Raw genomic sequence first — 19,057 nt, 5'->3', positions numbered from 1 at the left:
TTCAAATTTTTATATAAAATAATAAAAAAAAAATCAAAGAATTGATACATTTTTTTAAGAGGAAGGCTAATATTTAAGAAGGAGAACATATAACTTTTACAATATCAACACCTATAGATAATTCTTCTACTTTAATAAATCACAAAGAAAGTGAGATATAACCTTCAAAAGTTCAAAAAGTTACATCTGATGAATTTAACCTTAACTTTTTGGAACGAGGTCTTGAAAAACGGATGTTAAATGGGGTTCATATAAAAAATATTTTGACAATTATTTTCTATTTGGCCCCCCCAAAATTTTGTTTCAAGTTCCGCCACTATATATATATATATATATAATATCACAAGGAGTAATTTACCCTTTATTTTAGAGAAGGTATAATAGAATTATATAATTAATAGCTAGCTACTCCTAGTGATGTTAATCAACCTGCCTTATACATGAAGTTCTGATTCTGCTTTATTTATTATCTATGATTTTATCTTTGAATATTTCTACTTATCGAACCAAACGTTTTTAAGAAAAAAAATTTTCAGCAAAATAACTGTACTTTAATAATTAAACAATCTAAACAATATAATAAATATTAGTTACTAAATAGGAAAGCAAGTTAGTAACGCCTAATTTTTAGTGTGATCATGACATGTTAGAAATTGGGTTGTCACATGCAAAACTCTTGATAACTATAAGTGCAAATTATATATTTATTGTGTGTAAAACGTCTGTAAATATTAGTATTGCTCTATTCTCCAATAGATACTTTTTAGATTTTATTTTTGACATCTATATTTTTGTATTGCATACAATATTTAAAATAAAACTGATATCAGTTAAAAAAAATAGGATATTACTTTAAAAAAAGATAAATTAAATACTATTACTTGTATAACTAATTAAATAAAATAATTAAAAATAATGTAAAGTTTAAATTAAGTGAAAGTTAGAGTGACAAATCTTATATTAAATTTTAATTCAAATTTTATTATATATGACCCCATAAATTTTTAAAATTGTTATAATATTATTCTATTGTCAACTATATGTTAACAATATATACATCTGGATATTATAATTTACTGTGACAAACTGATTTTATATTATTGTTAGTAAAAATTAGAAAATTAAATAAATAAATAACACTAATAATACAAAATCAAGAAATGTCAAATTATATTTTTTGAAAAATTTTGTGTCCAAACATAATTAGACTAAGAATTAGCTATGATTGTTACAGTATGAGTCACTAAATTTTCACCCCTTTTAATATGAGAGATTTCCTTGGCAAAAATTCGAGAGATTTGATACTTGTTGAACCTATTCAAAATATTTTTACAATTTGCAACTATAAAGTTAACATAATTTGTATGTTTATGAGCAAGCCTTAGTGCTTGTAAGACTATATCATGTAATATTTTTCAACGCATTCTCAACTACTCTGATCATGTATGAGAAAACTAATAAAAAAAAGGAGAGTGCTACGTAGCCAAAAAAAAGAGTATATTATAGATATAGCATAAACTAAATGTCACTCGCATGATAAGAGAGTGTACTCCACTTGGTTATTAATAACATATTTATCACTGTTCCTTCTTCTTCATTCATATAGTAATTAATTTCATTCTCAAAATTAATTTCTATTTCATCTCAATCAAATCCCTAAAAATTTCTCATCTACATTTAATTCTAATAAAATGCAATTTCAGTCTAGTAAATTAACATCCCAATACACGAAGAAATTACATAGAATGAAAGATCAAAATTTTTATCTCCCATTTCATTCCTTCCATAACCGCAGGAACCAGAAAAAAAAAAGATGCAGAGAGGAGAAAACCAGCAGTTTCGTCATCTGAGCATTCCATAGCACTGTATTCGATTCATATAGGTATGTTATTTAGTTTCATTTTTTCGTTAATTGGCATGTTGAGAGTACATTATCTGTTGTTGCATGTGGTTGGAGTTGATGTTAAGGATGAAAGTTTTGATTTTTATCTCGTGTTGATGGGTTTGGAAAAAGAGAAAAGGGAATAGCTGGAGAAAGATCACGTTTTGGGAGTAGAGATGAAGGGAAGGTAGCAGAAAAGGGGTGTTTTTTGTTGTTTTCCGGCGCCTCTGTTCTGCAATAACACGCCGTTACGCGTTTCGTCCTCTGATCCATTTTTCTTCTGCACGATTCTCGCACAACACAAATCCCAGTTTTCACTTTCACACTCTCATCTTCACCATATTCGCATTCACTGGCGTTTTTCTACGGTAAGTAAAATCCTTTTCTCTCTTGCTCGGTTTCTCTTCTTGGGCTTTGGACTTTGATTATCTGAAAGCTTTTTCTGTATATTGAAACTCATTGAATCATTTTTTCAAACTATTGCGGCCCTTTGAAATGTTACATGATCATGCTTTTGAACACTGTCTTCGTTGTGTTTGTCTTAGTGTGACTTCTCTCTTTGCTCATTATTAATACTTTCATATGATAATCATTCTTATTTCCCTCTCATTATTCAATGGAATTTGGTGTGTCCTTCATGGATGTTATCTAATATGACAATCTATTTATTAAAAGACTTTATATCAATATTTCAATTCCCCATTTTCTATGAATATATATTTTTTTAAACAATTGAAAAAAAAATGCTATGAACTTGTTTGGGTGAATTGTGATTAAGCATCAAAATCAGCCGATAAGACCCAGGCTAAGTCAAACCGTGATAAGTAGACATTAATTTTCTGTTGTGTTATGGTTCCCTGATTTTTTATATGTTATGTGGTTTGAGTTGCTATTTTTCATACTTGGTGTTGTGCTTTCTTTCAAGTAATTAATAATGTGACAAATATGAAGAAGCCATTTCGTTCAAGTTGCCTCCATATTTTAAAAGTCTCCACTAGAAAAGCCGAGCATCTCATAGCCTTGTCTCCAACTCTTATAGGTATGTTATATAGTTTTATCTTTCTATTAATTGTGTTTCGATTAATTGGCATATTGGGGCTCCATTATCAATTGTTGCATGTGATTGGAGTCGATGTTAACGATGAAATTTTTGTTCTTTATCTCACTTTGATGGATTTGGGAAAAGGAAAAAACTTGCAAAGATAGCATTTTAGGCTGGAGATGAAGGAAAGGCATCAAAAAAGGATTTTTTTTTTATCATGTGTATCACTTAGATTATGTATTTTTTAGTAGTTGACTAATTATGGTAGTTAACTATGGTGGAAGTACATTAGGAGTACTTAAAGTTATTGGCAAATTATTTTTTTTATTCATGTGAAGGAAAAAAATCCTTCTAGATACGGTTCAATAGAGATGTTTTTAACTTTATAAAATGTTGAGTTGGAATTTTGTATGAAATTTTTTAGTGTGAAATGCTTTATCTTTATTAGTGATTGTTAAAAAACTGAACATACATACATATATGACTATTTAAGTAATGGTATGTAGTTAAATAAATTAATTCACTGAATTTTGATTAGTTAGTTTCATTTTGATTTGGTTGATCTTGTGACGGTTAAGGATCTTGATAGCAACTTTATGACCGGTTGGTAAATGTTGAAAAATTCTAACCTTACCAAAACTCTCCAAGTTCAATCACTTTTCCTAACTTATAATTCTCAACAAACATTTCTGCACCTCAATCCATTCTTTACCCAAAAATTACAAAAAATTAATATAAAAAGAAATATACAAAAAAAAATACAGTACTTATAAATGGAACGTATAACATTGTTCATTTTCCTATATGAAAGTATGAGTTGTGAAATTTGGGACCATTCAAATTAAATAACACAAATTACTTTTAGTTTTATATATATAGTCAAAATATATAATTACACGCTCTGAAATAAAATAAAGTTTATTTACTCTCTATAATAATTTACATGATGTCAATTACTCTACTTTTGTTCCTACTTTTTATTATTTTTTATTCATTTTTTATTTTTTATTAACTTTAACCCTTGTATTATTATACCTTACTTAGCTTTAATTTTAAAACATTTAAACTTGAATTTGAGATTTATTTTAAGTACTAGCTAGGACAGATGACTTAGATTTTGTCAAGGAAATTTAAAACTCCCTATCATAAGTTTAATAATTAATGATTTGTGCCTTATATATTCATCATACACCTAGATTGTGTTCTTCTCAATTCTATACATTAGATTTTGAAAAAAAATACAGCTATTTAAATTTGTTTGTATGCAAAAGAGCAGGTTTGAAGTGTCATTATATCTAATAAATTATAAATAAAAATAATGTTATGGAGTCAATTTTTTTTTCAGTTAATATTAATTAATTTTTTATAGTGAAGTAATAATGACAATCATGGACACATAGTAAATAGTCATGATTTTTATATTGAACTAAGCAAAGTTGTTAGCGTATCTATGCTATTGATAAACATATTGGTATGTTAATGATTAATTTAAGTGGGTTATTTGAGTATATATAACAGTTGCTTGTGAACAGGTGTTTAAAAAATAAGAAGTAGCTATGGCTCGTATCAGGAGCAAAAGAGAGACACAAAAGAATAACAATTCCGAAAGAGGATTGCAAAAAAATACTGGTGGACCAAAAAAGGTACTGGTGCACGAAATTGTGATGTCCAGGCTCAAACAATTCCTGGCAACGTGAGCAACTTGGTGCGCTGATCTCAATACATAATTGTCACAACTTTGATACAACTAACCAGCAAGTGCACTGGGTCGTCCAAGTAATACCTTACGTGAGTAAGGGTCGAATCCCACGGAGATTGTTGGTATGAAGCAAGCTATGGTCACCTTGTAAATCTCAGTCAGGCAGATATAAAGTGATAATGATGTTTTCGAATATTATATAATAAAATAGGGATAGAGATACTTATGTAAATCATTGGTAGGAATTTCAGATAAGCGAATGGAGATGCTTTTCGTTCCTCTGAACCTCTGCTTTCCTGCTATCTTCATCCAATCAGTCTTACTCCTTTCCATGGCTGGCTTTATGTGATACATCACCACTGTCAATGGCTACTTTCGGTCATCTCTCGGGAAAATGATCCAATGCCCTGTCACGGCACGGCTAATCGTCTGGAGGCATCACCCTTGCCAATGGCTTCATCTTATCCTCTCAGTGAATAATATGCTCACGCACCCTATCACGGCACGGCTATTCATCTGTCGGTTCTCGATCATGCTGGAATAGGATTTACTATCCTTTTGCGTCTGTCACTAACGCCCTGCAATCGCGAGTTAGGAGCTCGTCACAGTCATTCAATCATTGAATCCTACTCGGAATACCACAGACAAGGTTTAGACTTTCCGGATTCTCTTGAATGCCGCCATCATTCTAGCTTACGCCACGAAGATTCTGGTTAGGAGATCTAAGAGATATTCATTCTAGCTTAATTCATGTAGAACAGAAGTGTTTGTCAGGCACGCGTTCATAAGGGAGAAGGATGATGAGCGTCACACATAATCATCACCTTCATCACGTTCTTGGGTGCGAATGGATATCTTAGAAGCGAAATAAGAAGAATTGAATAGAAAACAGTAGTACTTTGCATTAATCTTTGAGGAACAGCAGAGCTCCACGCCTTAATCTATGGAGTGTAGAAACTCTACCGTTGAAAATACATAAGTGAAGGTCCAGGCATGGCCGAGATGGCCAGCCCCCTTGATCTTAGAACAATGCGTTCAAAGATGATCCTAAGATCCTAAGATGATCAAAAGATGCCTCATACAATAGTAAGAGGTCCTATTTATAATAAACTAGCTACTAGGGTTTACATGAGTAAGTAATTGATGCATAAATCCACTTCCGGGGCCCACTTGGTGTGTGTTTGGGCTAAGCCTGAGTGTTGCACGTGCAGAGGCCATTTGTGGAGTTGAACGCCAGTTTCTGTGCCAGTTTGGGCGTTCAACTCTGGTTTTGGATCCTTTTCTGGCGCTGGACGCCAGATTTGGGCAGAAGGCTGGCGTTGAACGCCAATTTACGTCGTCAATTCTTAGCCAAAGTATGAACTATTATATATTTCTGGAAAGCCCTGGATGTCTACTTTCCAACGCAATTGGAAGCGCGCCATTTCGAGTTCTGTAGCTCCAGAAAATCCACTTTGAGTGCAGGGAGGTCAGAATCCAACAGCATCAGCAGTCCTTCTTCAACCTCTGAATCTGATTTCTGCTCAAGTCCCTCAATTTCAGCCAGAAAATACCTGAAATCACAGAAAAACACACAAACTCATAGTAAAGTCCAGAAATGTGAATTTATCATAAAAACTAATGAAAACATCCCTAAAAGTAGCTAGATTCTACTAAAAACATACTAAAAGCAATGCCAAAAAGCGTATAAATCATCCGCTCATCACAACACCAAACTTAAATTGTTGCTTGTCTCCAAGCAACTGAAAATCAAATAGGATAAAAAGAAGAGAATATACTATAAATTCCAAACTATCAATGAAACATAGTTTCAATCATATGAGCGGGACTTATAGCTTTTTGCCTCTTGAATAGTTTTGGCATCTCACTTTATCCATTGAAGTTTAGAATGATTGGCATCTATAGGAACTTCAGATTTCGAATAGTGTTATTGACTCTCCTAGTTCAGTATGATGATTCTTGAACACAACTTCTTTATGAGTCTTGGCCGTGGCCCTAAGCACTTTGTTTTCCAGTATTACCACCGGATACATAAATGCCACAGACACATAATTGGGTGAACCTTTTCAGATTGTGACTCAGCTTTGCTAAAGTCCCCAATTAGAGGTGTCCAGGGTTCTTAAGCACACTCTTTGTTTTTGCTTTGGACCTTGACTTTAACCGCTCAGTCTCAAGTTTTCACTTGACACCTACACGCCACAAGCACATGGTTAGGGACAGCTTGGTTTAGCCGCTTAGACCAGGATTTTATTCCTTTAGGCCCTCCTATCCACTGATGCTCAAAACCTTGGGATCCTTTTTATTTGCCCTTGCCTTTTGGTTTTAAGGGTTATTGGCTTTTTCTGCTTGCTTTTTCTTTTTCTTTCTATTTTTTTTCTCTATTTTTTTTTTCGCCCTATTTTTTTTTTCTGCAAGCTTTGTTCTTTGCTGCTTTTTCTTGCTTCAAGAATCATTTTTATGATTTTTCAGATTATCAAATAACATGTCTCCTAGTCATCATTCTTTCAAGAGCCAACATATTTAACATTCTTAAACAACAACTTCAAAAGACATATGCACTGTTCAAGCATACATTCAGAAAACAAGAAGCATTGTCACCACATCAATATAATTAGGCTAAGTTCAAGGATAAATTCGAAACTCATGTACTTCTTGTTCTTTTGAATTAAAACATTTTTCATTTAAGAGAGGTGATGGATTCATAGGACATTCATATCTTTAAGACAAAGTTACTAACTACTAATGATCATGTAATGAAGGCACAAACATAGATAAGCACATAACATAGAAAAGAAAAACAGAGAAAGCAAGAACAAGGAATGAATCCACCTTAGTGATGGTGGCGTTTCCTTCTTGAGGAATCAATGATGTCCTTGAGCTCTTCTATGTCGCTTCCTTGTCTTTGTTGCTCCTCCCTCATTGCTTTTTGATCTTCTCTTATTTCATGAAGCATGATGGAGTGCTCTTGATGTTCCACCCTTAGTTGTCCCATATTGGAACTCAATTCTTCTAGGGAGGTGTTGATGTGCTCCCAATAGTTTTGTGGAGGAAAGTGCATTTGAGGCATTTCCGGAATCTCATGGTGATGAACTTCTTGCGCCTCTTGAGCTCCATGACTGGGCTCTCTTGCTTGCTCCATCTTTTTCTTAGTGATGGGCTTTTCCTCTTTAATGAGGATATCTCCCTCTATGTCAATCCCAGCTGAATTGCATAGGTGGCAAATGAGGTGAGGAAAGGCTAACCTTGCCATGGTGGAGGACTTGTCAGCCACCTTGTAGAGTTCTTGAGGTATAATCTCATGAACTTCCACCTCTTCTCCAATCATGATGCTATGGATCATGATGGCCCGGTCTATAGTAACTTCAGACCGGTTGCTAGTGGGAATGATTGAGCATTGAATAAACTCCAACCATCCTCTAGCAATAGGCTTGAGGTCCAATCTTCTTAGTTGAACCGGCTTACCTTTGGAGTCAATCTTCCATTGAGCTCCTTCTACACATATGTCCATAAGGACTTGGTCCAACCTTTGATCAAAGTTGACTCTCCTTGTGTAGGGGCGTGCGTTTTCTTCCATGTATGGCAAGTTGAACGCCAACCTCACATTCTCCGGACTAAAATCTAAGTATTTCCCCCGAACCATTGTAACATAGTTCTTTGGATCCGGATTCTTACTTTGATCATGGTTCTTGGTGATCCATGCATTGGCATAGAACTCTTGAACCATTAGGATGCCGACTTGTTGGATGGGATTTGTTAGAACTTCCCAACCTCTTCTTTGAATTTCATGTCGGATCTCCGGATACTCATTTCTTTTGAGTTTAAAAGGGACCTCAGGGATCACCTTCTTCTTGGCCACAACATCATAGAAGTGGTCTTGATGGGCTTTGGAGATGAACCTTTCCATCTCCCATGACTCGGATGTGGAAGCTTTTATCTTCCCTTTCCCTCTTCTAGAGGATTCTCCGGTCTTAGGTGCCATCAATGGTAATGGAAAAACAAAAAAGCTATGCTTTTACCACACCAAACTTAGAATATTGCTCGCCCTCGAGCAATAAACAAAAGAATAGAAGAAGAAGAAGAAGAAATATGGAGAGGGAGAGGGAGATGTGGTTTCGGCTAAGAGGAGTGTAGAGGGGTGTGTTGTGTGAATTTGATGAAGAATGGAGGGCTTTATATAGGGAAGGGAGGGGGTTATGGTTCGGCCATATGGGTGGGTTTGGGTGGGAAATTGGTTTTGAATTTTGAAGGTAGGTGGAGTTTATGAGGTAGGTTTATGGGGAAGAGTGGATGGATGTGAGTGGTGAAGGTTTTTAGTGGGGAAGAGAGATTGAGGTGATTGGTGAGGGATTTTTAGGGAAGAGTGTTTATGGGGTTGTGTGAAAGAGAGTGGTGAGAAGAAGTGAGTGGAGGTAGGTGGGGATCCTGTGGGGTCCACAGATCCTGAGTGGATCCTATGGGGTCCACAGATCCTGAGGTGTTCAAGGATTTACATCCCTGCACCCATTAGGCATGTAAAAATGCCTTTGTATCCAACTCTGGGCGTTCAGCGCCAGGTTGGTGGCCATTTTGGGCGTTCAACGCCCATTTGTGTGCCATTTCTGGCGTTGAACGCCAGAACCATGCCTGTTCTGGCGTTCAGCGCCCAGAAGCTGCCCATTTTAGGCGTTCAGCGCCAGAACCATGCTCTGTTCTGGCGCTGAACGCCAGACAGATGCTCCTCCAGGGTGTGATTTTTCTTCTACTGTTTTTGATTCTGTTTTCAATTTTTATATTTATTTTGTGACTCCACATGATCATGAACCTAAGAAAACATGAAAAACAATAATAATAAAGTTAGATAAACATTGGGTTGCCTCCCAACAAGCGCTTCTTTAATGTCAATAGCTTGACAGTGGGCTCTCATGGAGCCTCACAGATGTGCAGAGGTTTGTTGAGACTCTCCAACACCGAACTTAGAGTTTGGATATGGGAGTTCAACATCAAACTTAGAGTTTGGTTGTGGCCCCCCAACACCAAACTTAGAGTTTGACTGTGGGGGCTCTGGTTGACTCTGCTTTGAGAGAAGCTTTTCCTGCTTCCTCTCCATGGTTGCAGAGGGAGATCCTTGAGTTTTAAACACAAGGGAGTTCTCATTCCATTGAAGGACTATTTCACCTCTGTCAACATCAATCACAGCTCTTGCTGTGGCCAGGAAAGGTCTTCCTAGGATGATGGATTCATCCTCTTCCTTTCCAGTATCCAGGACTATGAAATCAGCAGGGATGTAAAGGCCCTCAACCTTTACTAACACGTCCTCTACTTGTCCATAAACCTGTTTTCTTGAGCTGTCTGCCATCTCTAATGAGATTTTAGCAGCTTGCACCCCATAGATTCCCAGTTTCTCTATTACAGAGAGGGGCATGAGGTTTATTCCTGAACCAAGGTCACACAGAGCTTTAAAGATCATAGTGCCTATGGTACAGGGTATTATGAACTTTCCAGGATCCTGTCTCTTCTGAGGTAATGTCAGTTGATCCAGATCACTCAGTTCATTGATGAACAAGGGAGGTTCAACTTCCCAAGTATCAATGCCAAATAATTTGGCATTCAGCTTCATGATTGCACCAAGAAACTTGGCAGTTTGCTCTTCAGTAACATCCTCATTCTCTTCAGAAGAGGAATACTCATCAGAGCTCATGAAGGGCATAAGGAGGTTCAATGGGATCTCTATGGTCTCTAGATGAGCCCCAGAGTCCTTTGGTTCCTCAGAGGGAAGCTCCTTATTGACCACTGGACGTCCCAGGAGGTCTTCCTCCTTGGGATTCACGTCCTCTCCTCTCCTCACAGGTTCGGCCATGGCGCTTATGTCAATGGCCTTGCACTCTCCTTTTGGATTCTCTTCTGTATTGCTTGGGAGAGTACTAGGAGGGATTTCAGTGATCCTTTTACTCAGCTGGCCCACTTGTGCTTCCAGATTTCTAATGGAAGACCTTGTTTCATTCATGAAACTTACAGTGGCCTTAGATAGATCAGAGACTAGATTTGCTAAATTAGAAGCATTTTGTTCAGAGTTCTCTGTCTGTTGCTGAATTGATGATGGAAAAGGCTTGCTATTGCTAAACCTGTTTCTTCCACCATTATTAAAGCCTTGTTGGGGCTTTTGATCCTTCCATGAGAAATTTGGATGATTTCTCCATGTTGAGTTATAGGTGTTTCCATAAGGTTCACCTAAGTAATTTACCTCTGCTATTGCAGGGTTCTCAGGATCATAGGCTTCTTCTTCAGAAGATGCCTCTTGAGTACTGTTGGATGCAGCTTGCATTCCATGCAGACTCTGAGAGATCATATTGACTTGCTGAGTCAATATTTTATTCTGAGCCAATATGGCATTCAGAGTATCAACTTCAAGAACTCCCTTCTTCATAGGCGTCCCATTATTCACAGGATTCCTTTCAGAAGTGTACATGAACTGGTTATTAGCAACCATGTCAATGAGTTCTTGAGCTTCTGCAGGCGTTTTCTTTAGGTGAATGGATCCACCTGCAGAAGTGTCCAGTGACATCTTTGATAGCTCAGATAAACCATCATAGAATATATCCAGGATGGTCCATTCTGAAAGCATGTCAGAAGGACACTTTTTGGTCAACTGTTTGTATCTTTCCCAAGCTTCATAGAGAGATTCACCTTCTTTCTGTCTGAAGGTTTGAACATCAGCTCTAAGCTTGCTCAGCTTTTGAGGAGGAAAGTACTTGGCTAAGAAAGCCGTGACCAGCTTATCCCAAGAGTTCAGGCTGTCTTTGGGTTGAGAATCCAACCATAATCTAGCTCTGTCTCTTACAGCAAAAGGGAAAAGCATGAGCCTGTAGACTTCAGGATCTACTCCATTAGTCTTAACAGTATCACATATCTGCAAGAATTCAGTTAAGAACTGAAAAGGATCTTCAGATGGAAGTCCATGAAACTTGCAGTTCTGCTGCATCAGAGAAACTAACTGAGGTTTCAGCTCAAAGTTGTTTGCTCCAATGGCAGGAATGGAGATGCTTCTTCCATGTAAATTGGAATTAGGTGCAGTAAAGTCACCAAGCATTCTCCTTGCATTGTTGTTGGGTTCGGCTGCCATTTCCTTTACTTGTTCAAAATTTTCAATCAAGTTGTCTCTGGATTGTTGTAATTTAGCTTCTCTTAGTTTCCTTTTCAGAGTCCTTTCAGGTTCTGGATCAGCTTCAACAAGAATGCCTTTTTCTCTGTCCCTGCTCATAAGAAAGAGAAGAGAACAAGAAAAGAAGAGGAATCCTCTATGTCACAGTAAAGAGGTTCCTTATTGTTAGTAGAAGAAAAGAAGAAGAAATTCGAACACAGATAGAGGAGGGGGTTCGAATTTGGTGATGATGTGAGGAAGAGATGTTAGTAGATGAATAAATAAATAGAATAACATGGGGGAGGGAAAATTTTCGAAAATTATTTTGAAAAAGAGTTAGTGATTTTTGAAAATAGTTTTTGAAAAATGTTTAGTATTTTTTTTTCGAAAATTTTTGAAATCAAAAATAAAAATAAAAATAATTAGTTAATTAAAAAGAAATTTTTGAAAAAAGGGAAGATATTTTCGAAAATTAGAGAGAGAGAGTTAGTTAGGTAGTTTTGAAAAAGTTAAGAAACAAACAAAAAGTTAGTTAGTTAGTTGAAACAAATTTTGAAAAGATAAGAAGTTAGGAAGTTAGAAAAGATATTTTGAAAATCAAATTTTTGAAAAAGATAAGATGAGAAGATATTTTTGAAAAGATATGATAGAAATTAGTTTTGAAAAAGATTTGATTTTTAAATTCTCAATTAATGACTTGATTCACAAGAAATCACAAGATATGATTCTAGAACTTAAAGTTTGAATCTTTCTTAACAAGCAAGTAACAAACTTGAAATTTTTGAATCAAAACATTAATTGTTTATGTTATTTTCGAAAATTTGATATAAAAATAAGAAAAAGATTTTTGAAAAATATTTTTGGAATTTTCGAAAATAACTAAGGATTTTGAAAAAGATTTGATTTTTGAAAAAGATTTTGAAAAAGATAAGATTTTCAAATTGAAAATTTGATTTGACTCATAAGAAACAATTTGATTTTAAAAATTTTTGAAAAAGTCAATCCAAATTTTCGAATTTGAGGAGAGAAAAAGGGAAAGATATTTTTTTTATTTTTGAATTTTTATGATGCAAGAGAAAAACACTAAAAGGATGCAATGCATGAAATTTTTAGATCAAAACAATGAATACATGCAAGAATGCTATGAATGTCAAGATGAACACCAAGAACATTATGAATGTCATGATGAACATCAAGAACATATTTTTGAAAAATTTTTTAATGCAAAGAAAACATGCAAGACACCAAACTTAGAATTCTTTAATGCCTAGGCACTAAGAATTCAAAAATGCATATGATAAACATGAAAAGACACAAAACAAAAAATCATCAAGATCAAACAAGAAGACTTACCAAGAACAACTTGAAGATCATGAAGAACACTATGAATGCATGAATTTTCGAAAAAAATGCAAGATGCACATGCAATTGACACCAAACTTATAACATGACTCAAGACTCAAACAAGAAACAGAAAATATTTTTGATTTTTATGATTTTCTGATTTTTTTTTTTGGATTTTTTTTTTCGAAAATTTATTGAAAAAGAAAAAATAAGGATTCCAAAATTTTTAATATGAATTCCAGGAATCTTGCATTCTTAGTCTAAAGCTTCAGTCCAGGAATTAGACATGGCTCACTAGCCAGCCAAGCTTTCAAAGAAAGCTCCAGTCCAAAACACTAGACATGGCCAATGGCCAGCCAAGCTTCAGCAGGTGATCATGGATCAGCAGCAGGTGGATGAGCAATAACTAAATTTCTCTTGATAACAAATTGCAAGCCTCAGTCCAAATGAATTTAGACATGGCTTTACAGCCAGCCAGGCTTCAACATGCTTCATGAAACACTAGAATTCATTCTTAAAAATTCTGAAGCCATAGAATAATTTATTTTTGAAAATATTTTTATTTTTTTCGAAAACAGATGAGAGATTTTTGAAATTATTTTTGAAAAAGAAAAGAAACAAAAAGAAAATTACCTAATCTGAGCAACAAGATGAACCGTCAGTTGTCCAAACTCGAACAATCCCCGGCAACGGCGCCAAAAACTTGGTGCACGAAATTGTGATGTCCAGGCTCAAACAATCCCTGGCAACGTGAGCAACTTGGTGCGCTGATCTCAATACATAATTGTCACAACTTCGATACAACTAACCAGCAAGTGCACTGGGTCGTCCAAGTAATACCTTACGTGAGTAAGGGTCGAATCCCACGGAGTTTGTTGGTATGAAGCAAGCTATGGTCACCTTGTAAATCTCAGTCAGGCAGATATAAAGTGATAATGATGTTTTCGAATATTATATAATAAAATAGGGATAGAGATACTTATGTAAATCATTGGTAGGAATTTCAGATAAGCGAATGGAGATGCTTTTCGTTCCTCTGAACCTCTGCTTTCCTGCTATCTCCATCCAATCAGTCTTACTCCTTTCCATGGCTGGCTTTATGTGATACATCACCACTGTCAATGGCTACTTTCGGTCATCTCTCGGGAAAATGATCCAATGCCCTGTCACGGCACGGCTAATCGTCTGGAGGCATCACCCTTGCCAATGGCTTCATCTTATCCTCTCAGTGAATAATATGCTCACGCACCCTGTCACGGCACGGCTATTCATCTGTCGGTTCTCGATCATGCTGGAATAGGATTTACTATCCTTTTGCGTCTGTCACTAACGCCCTGCAATCGCGAGTTAGGAGCTCGTCACAGTCATTCAATCATTGAATCCTACTCGGAATACCACAGACAAGGTTTAGACTTTCCGGATTCTCTTGAATGCCGCCATCATTCTAGCTTACGCCACGAAGATTCTGGTTAGGAGATCTAAGAGATATTCATTCTAGCTTAATTCATGTAGAACAGAAGTGTTTGTCAGGCACGCGTTCATAAGGGAGAAGGATGATGAGCGTCACACATAATCATCACCTTCATCACGTTCTTGGGTGCGAATGGATATCTTAGAAGCGAAATAAGAAGAATTGAATAGAAAACAGTAGTACTTTGCATTAATCTTTGAGGAACAGCAGAGCTCCACACCTTAATCTATGGAGTGTAGAAACTCTACCGTTGAAAATACATAAGTGAAGGTCCAGGCATGACCGAGATAGCCAGCCCCCTTGATCTTAGAACAATGCGTTCAAAGATGATCCTAAGATCCTAAGATGATCAAAAGATGCCTCATACAATAGTAAGAGGTCCTATTTATAATAAACTAGCTACTAGGGTTTACATGAGTAAGTAATTGATGCATAAATCCACTTCCGGGGCCCACTTGGTGTGTGTTTGGGCTGAGCCTGAGTGTTGCACATGCAGAGGCCATTTGTGGAGTTGAACGCCAGTTTCTGTGCCAGTTTGGGCGTTCAACTCTGGTTTTGGATCCTTTTCTGGCGCTGGACGCCAGATTTGGGCAGAAGGCTGGCGTTAAACGCCAGTTTACGTCGTCAATTCTTGGCCAAAGTATGAACTATTATATATTTCTGGAAAGCCCTGGATGTCTACTTTCCAACGCAATCGGAAGCGTGCCATTTCGAGTTCTGTAGCTCCAGAAAATTCACTTTGAGTGCAGGGAGGTCAGAATCCAACAACATCAGCAGTCCTTCTTCAACCTCTGAATCTGATTTCTGCTCAAGTCCCTCAATTTCAGCCAGAAAATACCTGAAATCACAGAAAAATACACAAACTCATAGTAAAGTCCAGAAATGTGAATTTATCATAAAAACTAATGAAAACATCCCTAAAAGTAGCTAGATTCTACTAAAAACATACTAAAAGCAATGCCAAAAAGCGTATAAATCATCCGCTCATCAGGTACCTTGGATAGTTAGCGGTGAATTAACTGTAAACTTGGGATATTGTATTTTGATAGTAAATGTTAAAACCGACAATCTCCTTCGTTGTCACTTTGTGCTGATTATGAATTTTTGTGTAGAGAACACTGGTATCTAGGTGCTCGCCATGTTGCGTGGCTTCAGTTATGAAGCAATTAGACTCAGGCGCGGGCAGAGAGAAACTAATGGAGGTACAGAACATGGGACTTGGCTGGCTGCAATATGTGCCTGAATGGGCTGTCAACCAAGATATGATGATTGCATTAGCATCATCATATAGTCGAGATGAGAAGTCTTTGGTCATCGGAACAAGAAAAATTCTCATATCAGTTGAATCAATTGCGCGGTGTTTTGGACTACCGAACCATGGTACGCAATCCACAAATAAAATAGGGAAAAAAGAAAAAAATTTATCCACAGTACTTTCGTTGAGTATATGGTTTCGGTTAAATTAGCCATTAAAGATTTGGACTGCTTGTGCTTGATAGGGAATAGTTTCAAAAGTCCAGAAATAGCAGCAGAGCACCGACTTGTTAACAGCTTCACAGGAAAGACACAAGCAGATTTGAAAAGGGATATTATCACATGCTCGATGCAGTCCGATGTCGATAGAATCAACTTTCGAAGACAGTTCATCATGTTGATAGCGAAGTGTTTCTTCTTTCCCTCGCCAAAGGCCACTATTTCAGACATATATATACGGGCTGCCATTGATGTATCGAACCCAAGGAAGATGTATTGGGCGAGGTACATTTATGATTTTTTAATTGAGGAAGTTCTGAGGTTTCAGGATGTAGGGAAGAAGACAGTGGATGGATGTATGTTCGCATTACTGGTGAGCCGTATATCCCTAACCTTTAATTTGTTGTTTGTTATTTTATAGTATACATTGTTTATAGAAATTACTATAACTTTCAGATTATATATCTCCATGCTAATAAGCATGGAGATTTAGGAAGATATAATGGGAGAGACCGTGGATCAGAGACTGGTCGCTTGTTGATCTGAAGAAGATGGATGAAGAGGAAAGCACATCTCACTCGGTGAGGCATATGATATATATATATATAATATTTTAATAGTGATAAGTGTGAAAGATATGTTAATCGGATCACTACTTTTAAGCTCTAAGGTAAATAAAACTTATACGTTGTCCACTGTAGGGGCTTCTAAATTTAATTAAAAAGATGTCTGGATCACCGAAAAAGTACAACCGCGTATCAAAGAGAGGATGCATTAAGAAAAAAATAAAGTCTAATAGAAGGACTCGTAAAGAAGCTCCCACGGTAGATGAAAACGAGACCGACATACCGGCTGGTCATGCATCACTTGCTGAATTTGATCAACAACCTTCCAAAAAAAGGCAATTCAATGATTTATTAGTTTTGTTATAAACTTTTATTGCTCTAACCTGCGTCTTTTTAATATTATTATAGTATAGATATCTTTTAGATTTTGCGTCTTTTTAATCGTATATAAAGTTTTACCATGTATAGAGTAATTAATTATTTATCTAATTTTAGAAGTGTGATATTGATGCTGTAGCTGGTAAATCTATATTTTAAAAACTGTTAGAGATACTTATTTTGAGCATGGCAATATACCTTACACATGTAAATACCTCTTTTTGTGTTTTAGCATTCATTCCATAACATAATAAATTTGATGACTATGTGTCCTCTCCCGTTAAGTAATGCCAATACTAGTGACTTTAAATAGTATTTCGAATAGCTAAATCTTGTCTTATTAATTTGGATGTTATGTATATAAGACACATGATGTTATCCGTGTGGCCTTATGGATGTTAACTGATTGGAATTACGGATGTTATTGTCCATTTTGTACTATACTTGGATGTACTATATTTACTTGGTCGGATTATATTTGTGTTAGGTGACCTTTTTAATTATCACTTATAGTTGTTCATCTTCCAATTTATTTAAACAGAAAATGTAGCCAAGGTTCACAAAACGGCTGCATTGGGGGGATAAAGTGTCTACGAACAAGACATGTATGGAAACGCCTACAGGGAGGAGACATTGGCCGACACGCCAGTGGTAAATGTAATAGATGATAATGTTAAGGACGAGCCTTCAAAGGAAAAGCAAGTTACTGAATTTTCAGTTATCGTATGAAGTTATAATGCTTTAACTTGCCTCATTGTAATAATATATTAGTATATTTTTTTGGGCAACTGCGTTGACATAATTTATCATTACATTTGTTTGCATATAAAATTTTACCATATATAAAGTAATTTTAATATACGTTACCTATGTATAATATTGTGCTTATTTGAGAAGAATGGCAACATTAGGGGTTGTAACTTGTATATTTATCTTAAATAGGAGTTTGAATAACTAATATTTTATCATTTAAATTCGGATGTTATGCTTGCCTCATACCCGATGTTATCTGTCTGGCATTATGGTTGCTAACTGGTTGGCACTGTGGATGTTACTATCCATTCTTTACTTTATTCTGCATGAAGAAGCTTTGGGTAAACTTTAGAATTAACATCATTTACGAATTTAATCGTACTAGATTTACTTGATTAGATCAGATTTGTATCAGGTGTCTTTTGTTATTATCACTTATAGGTGCTCAACTTCTAATTTATTTAAGAGTCCAAAACAGGTCCATTAGGGGGAATACTGTGAGTATGAGGTGGACATGTGCTGAAATGCCCAAAGGGGATGAGACAATGCCTGAAACACCTGTTGGAAACGGAACAGATGATAACGTTGATGAAGGACCTTCAAATCAAAGGCAAGTTAGATGAATTTAACAATAATACGAATTATTGAAAATTATAGTAGTTGCATGACTCTTTTACCTCTGACTCTTTCCTTCTTTTGAGGTAGAATGTTTAATCAATAATAGATGTTATCCATATAATCTTATGCTGGTTACACAACTTTCTTTATTTTAGTTTTGGCTCAGATAAGAGCACTTAATTGTTAAGAGCACTCAGCTAAGAGCACTTAATTGTTAATGACTGTGCAAGGAACCTGGAAAACTTGCAATGGTAGTGTATGTTGCACCAGAGGACCCAGCTCAAGTTGACTTTCCAATCTCGTCATTCTCGCTTGGCATCACTCAGATGCACATACCGGACTCACCGCCCGGATCTCTAGTAATAAATGATCGAAATGCGACTCCAGAACCTGAAGCACCAGAAAACATAAGAACAACAGAAGCTGTGGTGGACACACTAATGCCATCTGGGGGTGCTGCAAGGCCTACAGGTGATGACATGAACAGGATATACAAGTGGGTGACAGATCGGAAGGGTGCCAAGAATACCACGCTCGCGTGGATTCGCAATGGTGATGATGTTCAGCTGTAGCGAGCAGATCTTCAATCACTGGGATGGCGTAGAAGAGTAAGCGATACGGTAAGAGCAAACAAAAAAACTGTAATCAATTGCTGTGTATGTGTTCTGCATTAAAGTGCCATGAAATGTAATACGTTTACTCTATTCAGGTGGT

The 19,057-nt window shown here is 36.2% G+C and overlaps 1 non-coding gene across 1 annotated transcript; it reads left to right on the top strand.

Annotated features, from left to right (window-relative positions):
* Positions 1-11,218: 11,218 nt before the first annotated feature.
* On the top strand, positions 11,219-11,326 carry LOC112739543 (small nucleolar RNA R71). Its single transcript, XR_003170476.1, has one exon. It is a non-coding gene; the product is annotated as a small nucleolar RNA R71 (small nucleolar RNA).
* The last annotated feature ends 7,731 nt before the right edge of the window (positions 11,327-19,057 follow it).

This window comes from Arachis hypogaea, chromosome 13 (genome assembly GCF_003086295.3).
Source record: "Arachis hypogaea cultivar Tifrunner chromosome 13, arahy.Tifrunner.gnm2.J5K5, whole genome shotgun sequence".
Classification (NCBI taxonomy): domain Eukaryota; kingdom Viridiplantae; phylum Streptophyta; class Magnoliopsida; order Fabales; family Fabaceae; genus Arachis; species Arachis hypogaea.
This window is presented reverse-complemented; position numbering and strand designations above follow the sequence as displayed.